Genomic DNA, 16,210 nt, shown 5'->3' with positions numbered 1-16,210 from the left:
AGCACCTTCCATGTGCCAGACGCTGTGTTACCGGCTGCGGCTATAGATGTGAACAGTCATGTTCATGGCCAGTGGCCATTGTGGCCATAGCTCTGCTAGTAGACAGATATGTGAAAAAGGACAGCACTCATGGGCAGAGGCGGGGGGGGGGGGGCGTTGAGATGCTGAAAGGAGAAGACTTCAGTGGCGTGACCCTGCAGAGGCAGGAAGAGAGCCAGGTTCAAGGGTCCACAAGAGCAGTGGGAGGTAGAGGGAACTAGAATCCAGACTCCCCGCTTCACGGCCTTCTCCTGTTGGGAGCCAAGAAGTTTTCGCCATTAGAAGATGGCCGACATCCTGCTTCTCTTCCTGCTTAATGAGATAAAAGCCCGCGCCTAAAACGAAAGCCCGCGCACGCAGCACCAATGATAATTTGCCAAGTACTTCCCTTATTCTGGATCCCGCCCCCCTTTCTCTGTACTGTATAAATACAGCTACTGCAGCAATAAAAGTTTGAGGCTTGATCAGGATTCTGTCTTGCCTCCATTCTTTCGCGTCTCCTGCCCCTTCTTCCCTTTTCAACCCCTACAGGTTCCTCCTCGGACTCACAAGGATTTGTCCTGCTGGTCGGGACTCCCGGGGACGCCCGGGGCCGTGCACATTCTCCCCTGTGTCTGTCTGTCCTGTGTCTCTCTTATAAAGAATACTAGTCATTGGATTTAGGGCCTGAGCTAATCCATTACAACCCGTAATTACATCTGTGAAGACCCTACTCCCAAATAGGGTCACCTTCACAGGTATGAGGCAGGGTTAGGACTTCAATATATACCTTCTGGGGTACACAGTTGGCCCACAACAATGACCTAGCCTTGGAAGTCACATACCATCGTTTCTTCAGTAGCAATTGGTTACAAGGGTTAGCCCTGTTCAGGGCAGGAGGAGACCACACAGAGGGTGAACATCAGTAGGTGAGGATAACGGGGGGCCATCTTGGAGGCTGGCTCCCAGGAGATCAGACGGCAATCTGAGCATGAGACTCACCCTCAGGCGCAGCATTCACAAAGGAAACAATGGAGAACCAGTTGCACAGCACTTAGGCCCCCCGTACAGTCAAGAATATAAAAGGGGCAGAGTGTGGGGAACAGAAGGGTCTGGAAATAGAAATCGTCCAAGAGAGGAAAGCTATGTGGAGAGCTCCACCTCCATCTCAAGTCTTGTGATGGGGGCTTCCACAAAGCCATTCACAGCCATCGGCCCCCACGGGCCTGGGCCAAGAGGACGGGCTGCACTGGGATTGGCCAGGGGCCCTGTGAGTGCTTCCTGGGGCCTCTGGGGAGAGAGGGCTGGCGTGGCGTCATTTTAAGTCCTGTAGCGCTTCCTAATGGGCAGGAAGAAGGTGGAAGGGGATGCTGGATTCTTGGGGCTGAAGATGAAGTCATCAGCCATTACCCGGAGGAGAGACGAAGACCAGGAACCTCAGCAGAGAGCCTCAGGGACGGGAACCTCTTTAGAACCCAGGGGAGCCCCCGGGAAACAGCATTCACCATCTGTCAGGCCCGGAGGGCTGGCGATTTTGCAGTCATCTAAGAATTGCCCTATTCCTCTGTTCCCTCATTTCTTCTCCCCGCTCACCCCTCCCCCTTAGACCCTGCAGGCATCAGCACGTGGGGAGCAGAGGTGGTCAGGTGAGAAAATAGACAAAAGCCTCCCACAGCCCAGTCCCTGAAGGCTGGCACCCCAACTCCAGCCCTTGGAGCAGAAGGAGGAAGATGGGTCTCTGAAGGAAGATGAACGCGTCAGGTCATATCTATAACCAGCTGCTTTAGAGCTCTAAATCGATCGTGGATTTTATGACGTAGAATGACCATACCTGAGCCTGACCAGAAGAGACATGGGGTCAGCTGGGCTTTCATCCAAGGCGGGTGAAGGGGAAATGGCTCCTTCATGGAAAAGTTCAAGTGGAGGGAATTCCCTGGCGGTCCAGTGATTAGGACTCTGCGCTCTCACTGCCGCGGGCTAAGATCCCACAAGTGGCATGGCTTGGCCAAAAAGAAAAGTTCAAGTGGACAGTGAGAGGTGCAAACTGAGCTGCATTTTGATTACATCCCACGTTCAGCGATTGGTTTCTCTGAGCTCGAGCTTTCTCAAGGCAAGTTGGGCCTTATATTCCCCACTCTTGTCACCCCCGGGGCACAGCCTCGATCCACAGGGAAGTTCCCGAAGAAAAGTCTGTCTCAGCTTTTGTCCAAAACTGAGGAATGTTTACTCATTTTTCCTTCCTATTGTCTGGAAATGACACCAAGAACAGGGGGGAAAATAAAAAAGGACAACTTGTCCCCGTGCAAAACAGCCACACCCTCTGAACTCTTCACCCTGCTGTGTTCTGACTTCACCCTGGATGGGGAGGTGAGGTATGAGGTTGGCAGAAAGGTTCCTGGGAGGATACGCTTGGCCTGGGAACAAAAGCTGTTTTTCTGAAAGCTTTGTGCACTGCAACTAAGTGAGGGAGGGGTCTGAGCAAAGACAGGAGAGAGAATCAGGGGAGGAAGTTCTGCTAAAAATAATTTAAATTCCCCAGGGATGTTGGAGCTGTGATCTGATCAGTCCTTTAAGTGTCTTGTTATTATTGAAAAAAAGAAGGTTGGGGCTTCCCTGGTGGTACAGTGGTTAAGAATCCGCCTGCCAATGCAGGGAACACGGGTTTGATCCCTGGTCCGGGAAGATCCCACATGCCGCGGAGCAACTAAGCCTGTGCGCCACTACTGAAGCCTGTGTGCCTAGATCCCGTGTCTCACAGCAAGAGAAGCCACCACAATGAGAAGCCCGCGCACCGCAGCGAAGAGTAGCCCCCGCTCGTCACAACTAGAAAAAGCCTGCACACAGCAACAAAGACCCAGTGCAACCAAAAATAAAATAAATTTATAAAAAAAAAAGAAGAAGAAGAAGGCTGCCTGTGAGTCTCTCCTCTCTCACTGTCCTTGTACCAAGCTTGGGACCAAAGCTTCCTTCCCTCTTTAGGGGTCAGGCTCTGAAAAGAAGGGCCCTGGAGATTAGGCACTAGGACGGGCAGAAGCTGGGGCTCTGCAGCAAGAGCCCAAGGTCTTCAGCTCACAGGCCTGCAGCTCAGACACCCACCAGGAAGGTTCCAGCTACCAGCAAGGACCCAGCCGAGCAGAGGCATGAGCTGGAATACAAGTGGGGATGAAAGCCTGGAAAGCAGGGGCATTCCACAGTCAGTGCTTCTAGAAAAGCCTGTCTGCCCCAGCACAGAGGCTGCAGGGAGTAGCGACTCTGGTTCTCTATATTTCAATGAAAAGCATTTATCGTGCTGATGATGTCAGTGATATTTCAGGACCTAAACAAGCCTAGTTTTTCACAGTCTGTAGGACAGGGGGCTCCTAACACTCTTTAAAAGATGCTAGACCCTAAATAAAATCCCTTGTCACCAGGCCACCCATTTCTCTCTCCCCCAGGCCCTGGTGCCATGAAACAGTCACAACCCCCCATCAGCCAATGGCAGCGCTCTTGGATCAGTTTCCCGAAGAGCTTAATCATGAACAAATTGCTGTCACTTGGCCTGGAGCTGAGACGCCCAGGAGAGTCTCAGGACGAGGTCTTCCCTGGTGAGAACACAGCCCTTCTGGGAGCCTCTCGTCCTCAGTGCATGTTTGCACTGGGGAGTAACTCCGGAGCACCGAGCGCCGTGTGGGGTTAGCAGGGCTTTCCAACTTCTGCACTAATGGCATTTGGGCTGGATAGTTCTTTGTTGTGGACGTGGTCCTGTGCCTTGTAGGATATTTAGGACTATGCCGGGCCTCCATCCACAAGACGCCAGTAGCATCCCCTCCCCACTCCTCCTCCATCGTGACAATCAAAACTGCCTCCACACATTGCCAAATGTCCTCAAGGCCAAAGTCATTCCTGGTTGAGAAGGACTGGCTAGGAGCAGTGCTCATTCCATGACTAGACAGCTAAGGAGACCCAGAGTAGAGCTGGGCCACCCGTATCTCAAGGAAATTTTCACTCCAGGAAAAAAGAGACCAAGTCTACACGGCCCTTGTATCAGTTAGTGCTCTGTTGGATGCAACTCTAAATGACTTACCAAGGGTGAGGGGTGGATGCTGTCTCTTGTAACTGAGAAGACCACGGATTTAGGCACATTGCTGGCTCAGGCCCAGCTTGAACCAGGACTCAAGCAATATCACCAGGACTTGATTCTGGATTCTGCTTTGCTCCAGCTTTGGAATTCTTGTAGGGGCAAGATGGCTGCCAGCGCTCCAGTCCTGTATCTTCCTAGGTTGGCGACTTGTGGAAGAATAAACGGGAAGTGTTTTCCTTTCTGCAGTCCTAGCGAAAGCGTCATTGTATTTTCTTGGCTCCGATTTGGTCAAGAGTCCGTCACCAAGCAAAAGCAAAACACCATGGCCAGAAATGTGCTGGCCTAGTTGGCCAGGCTGTAGTCACATGCCCACCTCTGGATCTCGGAGCACAGTCAACCCTGCATACAGGGCACCAAAGACGGAAATGTGAGGTTTCCCAAGAGGAAAATCAGGGTACAACTACCAGGGGACAGGTGAAAGGATTCCAGATGACAAAAAGCAACAGGTCGCTACCACAGTCTAGACCAAAAAGAGGTTCAGAAGCTCATCCATCAAGGTGAGAGGTAATGAGAGTGTAAGGAGGACTTCAATGAATGGCAGTACAAAGGCTGTGCCATGACTGTCCAAGTCAACCTCCAGGTGACAAACAGAACCCTCTTAGGTGTCTCTAGGACAAACTAGCAACTGACATGATCCATTCAACTGCTGCCTAAAATGGAGACCACAAGAGTTTCACCAAGATCTTTCCCCCCTTCTTCCATAGTAACATATTTGCAGTTGGGCCCATAGCTGCCCAGCTGGGCACAGCATTTCCCAGCCTCCCTTGCAGTTAGGTGTGACCATGAGACTACGGAAACATTACAGGAACAGAAGAGATGGTCAGACCTATGCCTTAAGATAGCGGGTGTCTCATCCACACTCTTTCTCCTTCCCTTGAACCAGAACATGAACTTTCCTGAGGCCCAGAGTTTGACCACACAAGAGAGAATGATGCCTTAAGGGATGACAGAGGAAAATGCAGAGGAATCTGGATCCCTGAATGACCAGGTGGAGCAGAGCCTCCTGCTAGCCTGGAATGGGTACCTCAAGTGAAAAAGAAAGAAATGTCTGTCTTTTCTAAGCCACTAAATTGTTGCATTTCCTCTATTTTAAGATGCAAGTTTTTTTCATATTCTAATATCTCCAAAATCCATGACACCATTGGCTAGGCAGTGGCCACCCTTAAGTCAGGCCCCAGGAAAATATTTTTGTGAGGCTCTTGTCTATATAAACAAATTAAAATTAACATATTATAAAAATTCATAAGTTCATGTGAGATGTAGTGATTTCTCAATGAAGATTCAGAATAGTGGGTAGAGAAGAGCTGCTTATGTATTTGTTTATTGTCTCATCAATGCACATGGAGATTCTTCCTCCAGGCCAGACACCATCTCTTCCTGTTTAGATCCAGAAATCTATCTCTTCATAATTTCAGGTCTCCCACCAGGAGAAAATAGTAGTGATACATCATTATGTTGACTAAATACTGGACGCATAATATTGTTTTTTTCAGAACAGAGACAAAGTTCTGTGTCAGCCTTCACTTGTCTTTGCTGTTGCCATTGACCATCTGATATTTATTGAGGTTTCGTCTCCATTCTGGAAATTGCATAATGTGTGGAAGTGATATTCCGTGCTCATTTGATAGAGATCCTATGTGTCTCTGGTCCCTGATACCCTCGTTGGCCAACGCTAACGTTGAAAGGGATTTTTAAACAAGTAACAGTGATAACGGAACATTTGGGTTTTGAATTTAGAATATATTTAGACCATAAAGGCTAGTTTCTACAGTTTCTTTCACCACTTGAAGAAGGTGTAAAGTGAGTTGCTTACTTGCTTTCCAGACCTTGGGCAGGTCCCGGCGCCACAGAGTCCGGTTACTCTAGGTAGCAGAGCACGGGTCCGTGCCCAAGTCCTAGGGAGCACGGTGCTGTGCGCGCCTGCGCAGACGCAAACGGGACGCCCTCGCCCGCCACGCCCTTTCTCCGCACCCCTCTAGGTGCTCCGGGTATGCGAGGCTCTTGGACTCGCACCAACCGCGGACCGAGTGGTGAGGCGCCTAGGTGGGTGGGACTGACTGTGAGCCTGGAAGTTTGACCTCGGGGGTGGACATCAGGAAGAAGATGAGAAGAGCCTGGACAGCAGGGGTGCGACTAGGGGCGCTAGAACGCAACCAGTTGGGGGAACCTGCAGGGCGACAGGACCCTTCCTCCGCGCTGGCTCTCCCCGAGGGTGAGACTTTCACCTTGGAGGCTGGTGCAAGACCAGCCAGGAGTCAGCAAAGGAGCTGTGAATGGGTGAGCCACAGGCCACGTTAGACAGAAACAGCGTAAGGGTCAGTGTTCTGAGTGGGAAATGTCAGATGATGGGACAAGATCCTGTGTCAACAGAACCTTTGTATCAAAATAATGTAAGTCAAGTCCTTTAGGGAAAAAAAAAGCTAATCCATCTGCTACTGTAACTGCAGCCATCATCCAATATCCAGGGCTTCACTTAGGTTCCCAGATCCGGCCAAAATCTGGGAAGTGCATGAGGGATGCCTAGACTTGGAGCAGCCTTTGCTGCTGGGGTTAGATCTTTGGTGGAGGCCAGTCATGTCACAAAACCTTTGTTAATACCAAAGTCATGACCACTTAGTGACACAGGCTGGACTTTCCGAGGATATGATGCAATACAGCATTCCTTTTTTATCATAATCAATCTTTGTGCCAATAGTGAGTAGACTCCAGGCAAGGGCAGGGGCTCTGCTTTTCCTGGTGCTGGTGTTAGTCACTATGCAGGATCCTTCTGGCAAGATCAAGAAAGTGCCCGCATCAAAACCCAAGGAGTGTCCCTACCTTGGAAAAAAATCCCCAAAGATAATAGCGAAATACTCTTTTAAGATAAGCAGCATCAATCACCAATGCTCTTGACATAAAGAATGATGTTGGGGAAAACGCAGCAATGATTCTGAGATGGAAAGTGGTTCAGAAGAGTTGGCTTCTGACGGAGAAGAGGATCGGATGCTTGACGTCAGTGAGCACACACATTCACTAGTCACGGTCAGTTCCATCATCTGTGCTTCTAGGACTGGCCTCACCAGGCTGGATTGTTTTCCGCTGGGCCTTAAGACAAGGCAGCGTATCAAGATGGGTTCTGTCAGTTCCAGGCCTCACATTTGTGCTGAAGACACATGATGTGTGGGCACAGAGCCACCCCGGGAAAGACCCCACCAGCCTAGTAAAAGCCACATGGATGTGGCAGCTGCTGTGATTTCCTCCAGCTTGCCTTTAGAGAGTAACAAATGCTTTACAGTTTGGAAAGCACTTTCACTTACATTATCTTATCCCATTCTCACAACCCTGAGAAGAAAGGCAGACATTATCATCACTCCATTTTAGAACTGAAAAATAGCTCAGCGAGGTAAGGGAACTTTATCAGGGAACCCTGGGTTGTGACAAAGCCTGGATCTGACATCTTTAATGCCACACCCTGGGCTCTGTCCACCATACCACAAAGTCAACTTTCAGGGAAATTCCATTTCTATCTTTTGTCTTTTGCGTTACTTGGAGCTATTGGGTTGGCCTAAAAGTTCGTTGGGTTAGTGAATACGTTGTTCAATAAAGTTCTTTGTGGAAATGAAAAACGTCTTTTATTTTTACTTAAAACCAAACGAACCTTTTGGCCAACCCAACAAATAGTTTGTTTTGTGTTGGTTGGGTTTTTTTTTAGTTTTTTGTTTTTTTAGGGATGGATGTTTCTAGTCTACGGTGAAAATTCTTGTAGAGCAAGAACCCCATTTGACTGCAACCATTGCTAATTTCTCTTAAATGACATTCTCACAGATTGCCCATGAGATAGCAGCTTTCATGCATTATATCCCTTATGGAAAAAAGAGGTACCTTTAAGAATGGGGTGGGTAGTCCTTACCTCATTTTCATGTTATACAACAAACCCTCAGTACTCTTGGGTTTTAGAAACTATGGGATGGAGTTTACAGAATGCCACCAAGTCCCCCGCCCCACCCTCACCCCAAGAATCGTATCGATTTGCATCGGTTAGCACAGTTTTGTTATTTTTATTGAAGTAGAAGGGTTTTTTGAGCTTTATTCATTTTGTTTTGTGGGAGTTGTTCTGTTTGGGTGCAGAGCTTCCTGGGGGAGAAAGATAAGAATAATGGAAGGAATTGATGAGCTGTCATCCCCCATCCTGCCTGAGAGACTCATTTCCAGCCCCAGAGAGGGAAGAGTTAGGGTGATAAATGGAGAGAGGAGTAATCATGTAAGACTTGGAGCAACTAAAGATACAAGCGGTTCTGTGATGGGACGCAGGCAGCGAAGTACAGCCATTCAGTGAGGAGGTTATTTGTTCCCCACTACTCCATCCTGCCCTCCACTTTGGCAAGTTGGTGGTGTAGAGTGGCCCCAGGAGACAGTGCCATGCCCAGGCCACAGGAGTGACCACGATAAGAACAGAGTCCTCACAGAAGACACACGTGCTCATGAGAGTAGACCATCAGTGGGAGGTCGCGCTGGAAGAGCACAGTGGATCTTCCCTGTTTCCTCTGGGAGACACCTCAGGGGCCTCCAGAAGTAACTGAGGAAGAGTTGGCAGGGCACAGGATAAGTAGAAACTTCTACAGACCTTCAAGAGGGGCTCAGAGCTAATAACATTTAGTCTGGATGTCAGTGTGACCTCATTGGCGCCCACAGGCTGGTGCACTTTATTCTCCTCTATATGCCACTCGACTTAAAACATCCTGTCTTTAGTGAAGATGCCGTGAAACGCGCTTACGGTGCAGACTCCTTCCGAGAGCAATTCTCCCACTAGCTGATGGTCCTGCCTCGGCCCACCCTTCTACTGAGGACCCTAATAAGGGGGAATCGTAGGGCAGCAGCTGGAGAAGTCTACCTGCAGGGTTTGGGGCTGGGAAGAAAAGAAATAACTCTTTTCTATGTTAAGGTAGAGCACCAGATATGATTTGCTAAAGGCTTCTGAGTGACGAGGTTATTAGGCAAAGATTTTTGCTATTTCAACTGAAGTTGGAATGAGAGAATCTGGGGGGTAGGCTGCAGCGTGAAGGATTTAGATTAGAGCAATAAAGAATTTCCCAACATCTAAGGGAACTGATTCTCTGCTCTAGGCCCATTTTTAAAGGTAAATAGAGAGGTCTCCCTTGTCTGTCAACCTTCCAGATCTTGAAATGGCTCTCTACATATCTTTTCCTGAACTCCCACCCTCTTCCTGAGTTCCATCTGTGTTCTACAACCTCATCACAGCACTTAACAACACTGAGCTGTGAACTTCCTAGGGGTAGAAACTGTGTCTTATTCTTTAATGTGTCCTTGACCCTTAGGAGTTACAAAGCACACAGTAAATGTTGGTCTGATCGTAAGGGAAAAGCTGCTAGGAGACTGGAGGATACGTCAGTACACGTTAGAGCAGTATGTGTTCACACTTTTGAGCTTCACCTGGGAATGGGCCGTGAGCGGCTACTGGAAGCTGTCATGAGGACGCAATGAGGAAGCACCAGGAAAACATCTCTACAATGCCTGGTCTCATACAGTCCCCTTCTCCCCTCTGTCCCCTTCCTTCTCCCTGACATTGGGTCTGGAAGCAAAGGTCAGGTGCTCTATGTGAAGGTGGGAGGTCTGAAAGATTTCTCAAGAATGGCAAAGGATCTGAGGGAACTGGACGGCAGAGATGAGCAAGCTGCAGGTCCTGCCCTGGGATCTGGAACGCCAAGCAGAGAAACCAAGTGTGCTGACAAAAATGGGGGAGGGGGGACAATTCTGGTGCCAGAGTACGGCTACCCACAAGAGCTACCTCCTTCCTCTGTGGATCCAGTCCACTCAGGAGGGGTAGTCAGTGACTGTGCACAGGGTTGGCCACCAGTGTTGTCAGGAACAGATCCTTCACACCATGGCCTGGCACCTTCCTGAGGAAGAAAAGATGCCAAGCCAATCCCCCAGAGAAATCAACTCAAGGGAAAGGGGCTAGTCAAACCCCAGGCTCTGTCTAGCCATTGTCTCCCCAGTGGGAAAGAACTTAGCCCAAGGGATCAAAAGACTCCTTAGTGCAAGATCTGGAACATTCCAAAGTCCCTCCTTAAGTGGAGGGAGGCTGATGGCACTGCTGCAAAGTAGACAAAGAAAAGCAAGGGACTGCTTTTAAAGTGAAACGTGTAAAATAGAGGGGGGTGGGGGAGACCGTGAACACCGGGACAGCAATTACGCAGAAAGACTGCAGTACAGACACAGGGCAGTACCATCCTACCCGACAACACTGGCAGTGTCATACTCCAAAAGAGCTGTTTAAAAGCTGCTAATTACTGAGATTCCAATAAGAGCTCTGTCTTAAAAGTGATTTCAAACTGATTGCAGCTTTTTGAACTGATCGCAGCTGTAAGCTATAAAGGAAGGAATCTAAATAAAAGTGAAAAATCCTTTGATCAAACACAAAGGAACTCTTCCAAATAAAAATACATTTATTTTACATACACATCATAGCTGTCTCACATGTGTAAACAAATGATTTATACACATCTATTAAACACATAAGTTCCCTGAGACAGGGACCATACTTGTTCATCCTTATAACTCCTGACAGTATTTAGCACTATATCTGGCACATGGAAGATGCTTACGGAATTGAATTTCATCGAAGCAATTGCAGTATTAATGATTTAATTAGATCATTGTCATTTTTTACAATAATGGGCTACTATAAAATGAATACTAGGGTACAGCAGTACAAAAGGCCATTGTAATAGCGTCAAATCCAGGAAAAACATACCTATTTTTCCAGAAGACCAAAAGAAATATGCAAATACAGTCGTTCTCGAAAGGCAAGCCAACCACTCTACATTCCACAACAGAGACCATGTTGATTGTGCTGTGTGAGTTGCTAGGCAACCACTTGGTAATTCCCCATGTAATAGAGACGAACCTGTCATCTGCTTTCTTGGCTATATGTGACATGAGGAGACAACAGGTAAAGGACAGCCAAGAACACCTACACCTGCATGACACAATCACTCCTGAAGTGTGATGACACTGGAGAAAATCCCCATGCCCTGCAGAAAGTGCTGGAGGGAGAATTTCATTAAACTATTAGCACAAGACATCTGGTGAATTTTCTTGGATTTACCCTGTGGGTAAATCCTGCGGGTGATCCTGTTATCCCTGTCCACAAAGCCAGGGACCAAAAGCCCTGAAGTTCAGCATGTGGATGGCTGTCAATCCAATAAGGCCTCCAGATCGGCGGGTCCCATGACTCCAGCTGGGAGAAAATTTTACCAGATAAAAGCATCCTTTTAAGTCTTAAAAGGGACACTTAACATCTCAAAGAAACCCAAGTTCTGGGTGAACAAACCATCCTCTTTTATACCAGAAGAAAATGCTCTTAGTAATTTCTTTGGACATGATTTCCCAGACATTTTAGGCAAATGAGCTGCCTCGTAAAGACCCCACTCCACTGTAGGTACTGACATCCCTGTCTTTGAAATAGACTGAAAACCCAATAAAGCATTGGAGAATGAATGCATAACGAATGTCTGAAAGCTTCTCTGACATTAAGAACTTAAATTTAAATGCCACTTCAAATTTGGAAGACTGAGAGTACTCATCTTTTTCATATGAATTTCAAAAGGACCACTCCTCCCCAGATTTAAAAAAAATAGAGGAGGGCTTCCCTGGTGGTCCAGTGGTTAAGAATCTGCTTTCCAATGCAGGGGACGCAGGTTTGAACCCTGGTCGGGGAACTAAGATCCCACATGCCGTGGGGCAACTACTCCCATGCGCTACAACTAGAGAGTCCACGCAGGCAAAAAAAAAAAAAAAAAGAATCCACCTTCCAATGCAAGGGACACGGGTTCGAGCCCTGGTCCAGGAAGATCCCACGTGCCGTGGAGCAACAAAGCCCGTGTGCAGCAACTACTGAGCCTGCGCTCTAGAGCCCATGAGCCACAACTACTGAAGCCTGTGCACCTAGAGCCTGTGCTCCGAAACAAGAGAAGCCACCGTAGTGAGAAGCCCGCGCACCGCAACGAAGAGTAGCCCCTGCTGGCTGCAACTAGAGAAAGCCTGCGCGCAGCAACGAAGACCCAACACAACCAAAAATAAATAAAATAAATAAATAAACAAATAAATAAAACAGGAATATTTGCCCACAACCTATTCCCACAAATATCATATTTAAGTCTTTTCCGGAAATTACTTGCTTCAGTCTCTTGTTTGAGATTTAAGATCTTGGACCTGGGATCAGGCAATCGGTTGCAGATAAAATCACCAGTTTTGATGAACAACTGGGCAAGGCTTTAACCTAACATCTGGTGCCAACCTGATTTATCCAACCTGTTGAGATGCTGACTGAAGCCTAGCTGGCCAACCCTGCGGCGTGAAGGCTGTCAAAAGCACCAGCCCTGCCTAACCAGCGCTGGAAAGGGGAGTGCTGGTTGCGAAGTTCCTGGGCACGTCTCCATCTGCAAAGGAAAGCCACGGCATCCATCATCTCTACTGACTACCAGGTTTTACAAGGGTCTTCATGGAATTCCGAATAGAATCAGCCATGAACCAAATCACATGTGACGAAGGAGGATGCAGGGGCATTCTTGCACAAATGCTCAAAAGACCCTCCAATGACTGGGCTTGGGGTGAGGTGACGTAGGAGGAGCAACAGAGGCTCTGGAATTTCTTTGCCAGAATTACAAGTATGGACAAAAACCTTTCGGCCGCTACCTTCACTCCATCTTTTCAACATGACACATACAGTCGTGTGCAAAAGGCCTGGAGGTGGGAGAGAGCAGAGCGTGTCAAAAGGCCTGGAGGTGGGAGAGAGCAGAGCGTGTCAGGGAACCAACAAAGAAAAGGGGATGTCCATTCGTCTCTTGCACCAGCGGCCCCGGAAGCCACTCACCCTCCTGGTTGGTGGCATCTTCCTTCTCTGGAGTCCAGTCAGTGATGGGTAAGCCCACTGTTAAATTTTCAGGAACCTGGGGTCCCACTGACGTCAAGTTGGTTGAACACTTACTACGTAGAACTTGCTTTGTGGGAGAAAAACATTCAATATAATCCCTGCCCTGAAGGAGCTTAGACTCCAGTGGGGGAGACAGATGGGTACCCAAGAAATTATAATGCAAACCAGTCTGGGTTAAAGCACAAGAGGCGGAAAGTGTTCAATTCGGGTATAATGAATGTCTGTGTGGAGGCTGCCCCGATCTTGGGCTCTGTAGCCAGCTTTGTATTACCGGAGTTGTAACAGGGAAGAGCTAAATCAGACTCCATGTTCGATGTGTTTCTTTGACTTTAACCTTTGCTTTTCGTTGCTTTTGTTATTTTAATCACACATAATGGCCTGCCTCAGGGAACCCTGCCCACCTGTGAATGGCTGCAAGAAAAAAGAAACTAACACATGCCCTCACCGAGGCTGGTCATTCCAGGAGATATTTTGCAAGACTGACGGCCCTTTTACTCTACTTCCTCACCACCTCTCGCTCTCTATTCTGCCTTTTTACTTTAATTCTTCGCCACCTCTCCGTCTCTGATTCTACAAAAGAAACTGGCATCCAGATCCACGTAAGGTGGTTATTCAGAGACACTAGTCCGCCATCTTCTCGGTCTGCCGGCTTTCCGAATAAAGTCATATTCCTTGCCTCGGCACCTCGTCTCCGATTCACTGGCCTGTCGTTCGGCGAGCAGAGTGAGCCTGGACACGGCAAGAGAGCGTCAGGTTCCACTGAAAAGCCTCAGCTCCGTCTGGCTTTCTGCTGTAGTGGCCTGTATTTCTTGCCTTTGGGCGAGCCCGCGATGGGGAAGTCAGCTGTGGTCCGAAAGCTGTTTACAAATGGGACAGAAGCCCATTGGGCAAGATACGAGGCCAAGGAGAACCTCTGTCAAAAATCAAATGGTTCTACAGAAAGGGACAACTGAACAGCTTTCTGAGTCATCTAGAGAAAAAAGTTGTGAGTTTAAATCAAAGACTTCACATTCAGTGGGGGGAGATGACACTTTAAAAATCTTTCCACTAAAAAGATTCTAGATAGGGGATCTAACAAGTAAATGGCAGCTGCTGAGTGGTTTGGAAAGATATGTGGGTTGAAATCAGCATATACCCCGTCACACACAACAAAACCTCTCTACCACGTGCAGAGTGAAAGAGAGAGAGGATCAGCTGGAGGTGTTTTCTGCACTTTGCCTTTCCAGTGCCCAGTCTCCATTCCTGGTGACCTTTCCCACACAAGTGCTTGTACCTAGTGCCTTCCAGCTCCGCTCCCCACTGGTCTGCTCAGCGCAGCAGCAGGAAAGGGTGTGGTAGCACCATTTCCACCGAACACGCAGCCCAGCAGAGCGGCCAAAAGCAAGGACTCTGGAATTCAATTCCTGGCTCTACCACTTAGCACCAGTCACCTTGGCAAGAGACACGGCCTCTTTACCTTAGTTTCCTCCTCTGTAAAACGAGGATAATGATACCACAGCCGTGTCACGGGACTGTGGGAGGATTAAATAAGTAAATCCGGGCAAATCACTTAGGACAGTGTCTGGAAATAGCACTCTGTGTCAGTTGTTATGAGAGAATTTGTCTTGGGTTCTGGAGTATTTGCATGTCGAGCAATTACTCTTAAAGGAATTTCAGGTTTGGGCAAGATGGAGAGCTATTAGGGAGGGGTTTTCATTCTCCCTGATCAAACTTGTGCCTATATATCAACACCCTGACTGTAATCCAAATGCCTTTTTATTGTCTCTGCTCTTCTAGATAACTCTAAAAATATGAGCTAAGAACTAACCTGGCTGGTGGGTGCCCAGTCACTTGGCTGCTAAGGAAACAAGGAACATGCATCCTGCTATCACCCACCTCTGCCTCTGCCAGCCTGGGGCCTGTAGGTCCCTCTCCCCACGCACAGGCTGGAGCCCCTTTCCTCTTGCTGGAACTCTGGGGCATACACACACCTACCATCCCATCAAATCACCTTAAAAATCTGTGAAGTGGTCAGCGGTAATGCCGGATGCCAGATTCACACTAGAGGATATAACTATGTTACAGATGGCCAAACTAAGGTTCAGAAAAAAAAGATGGTTCTCAGGTGTCACTCCAAGAACCGATGCCAGTCCTTGTAGTGATGTTTTCCCTATCCTCGGCAAAATTGGAAAAATAAGAATAGCAATGAGTTTTTCATAAAGCAGAAATTATTCTATTTTTGAATTGTGAGATTATGGCCTATCATCCTTCCTATGTCTGAGAGAAGATACTGAAATGCCCCATCTTTTATAAAATGATATCGATAGGAGCTGGGATTTGAAACTAGATCTTTTGCATACTTTCACTGTTATTATACTATTTTAATTACTTTAAAATAATTTAAAAATAACCAATTTTAAATCCAACTTTAAATGTTAAAATAAGTTGTAAGGAATTATTTATAAATGTTGTAAATGATATAGTAGATTGGATACTTGAAAATATCTTCAAATAAAACAGCACAGGGTTAACTCTTTGTGGCATTCTATGCAGGACTGAAAGCTCAAGTCGTCGCATGGACAGGGCCGCGAAGAACTTAATGAAGTAGGCTGGGCGGAGGTGCAGTTTCTGACCTCCAGTCTATGACACTCCGTGAGGGCAGAAAGAAGAAGCCTACTTGCAATTCCCTAAGTGTAGCATTTAAAGGAGCAGGTCTCCCCCTGCTGGCAGCAGTGGTGGCAAAATGAGTCTTGAACCACAACTGGTAGTGAGGACTCAAACAGGAAAGGGTTCTACAGCAAGAAGCAATGGTGCTTGGAAAACCACTCTCGGCCACGGAAACCTTAGCCACGTAAACAAGAGTGTGACAACAAAGATTGAAAGAACTCGCATCACTCTGATCGGAAACTATCAACAGAGATGCTGATTTACAAACCCTGGTGAATTAGCAAAGAAAGAAAAATTTTTACATTCGTTTGGCTCTATAAAAAGATTCATTACCCATTTTCATGAATTGCTGATTCTATGTATCTAATTACATAGGACCGTACAGTAGCTCAATTAAAATTACACCTATCAGTAACTTAGTCTGATTCATTTGGTCCCACTACCGCACTTGTCTTTGAAGTTCAAGTTATTGATACAGCATGGCCGTCGGG

This window comes from Phocoena phocoena, chromosome 2 (assembly GCF_963924675.1).
Source record: "Phocoena phocoena chromosome 2, mPhoPho1.1, whole genome shotgun sequence".
Classification (NCBI taxonomy): Eukaryota; Metazoa; Chordata; class Mammalia; order Artiodactyla; family Phocoenidae; genus Phocoena; species Phocoena phocoena.
The sequence above is the reverse complement of the archived record's forward strand: the minus strand, read 5'-3'. Positions refer to the sequence as shown.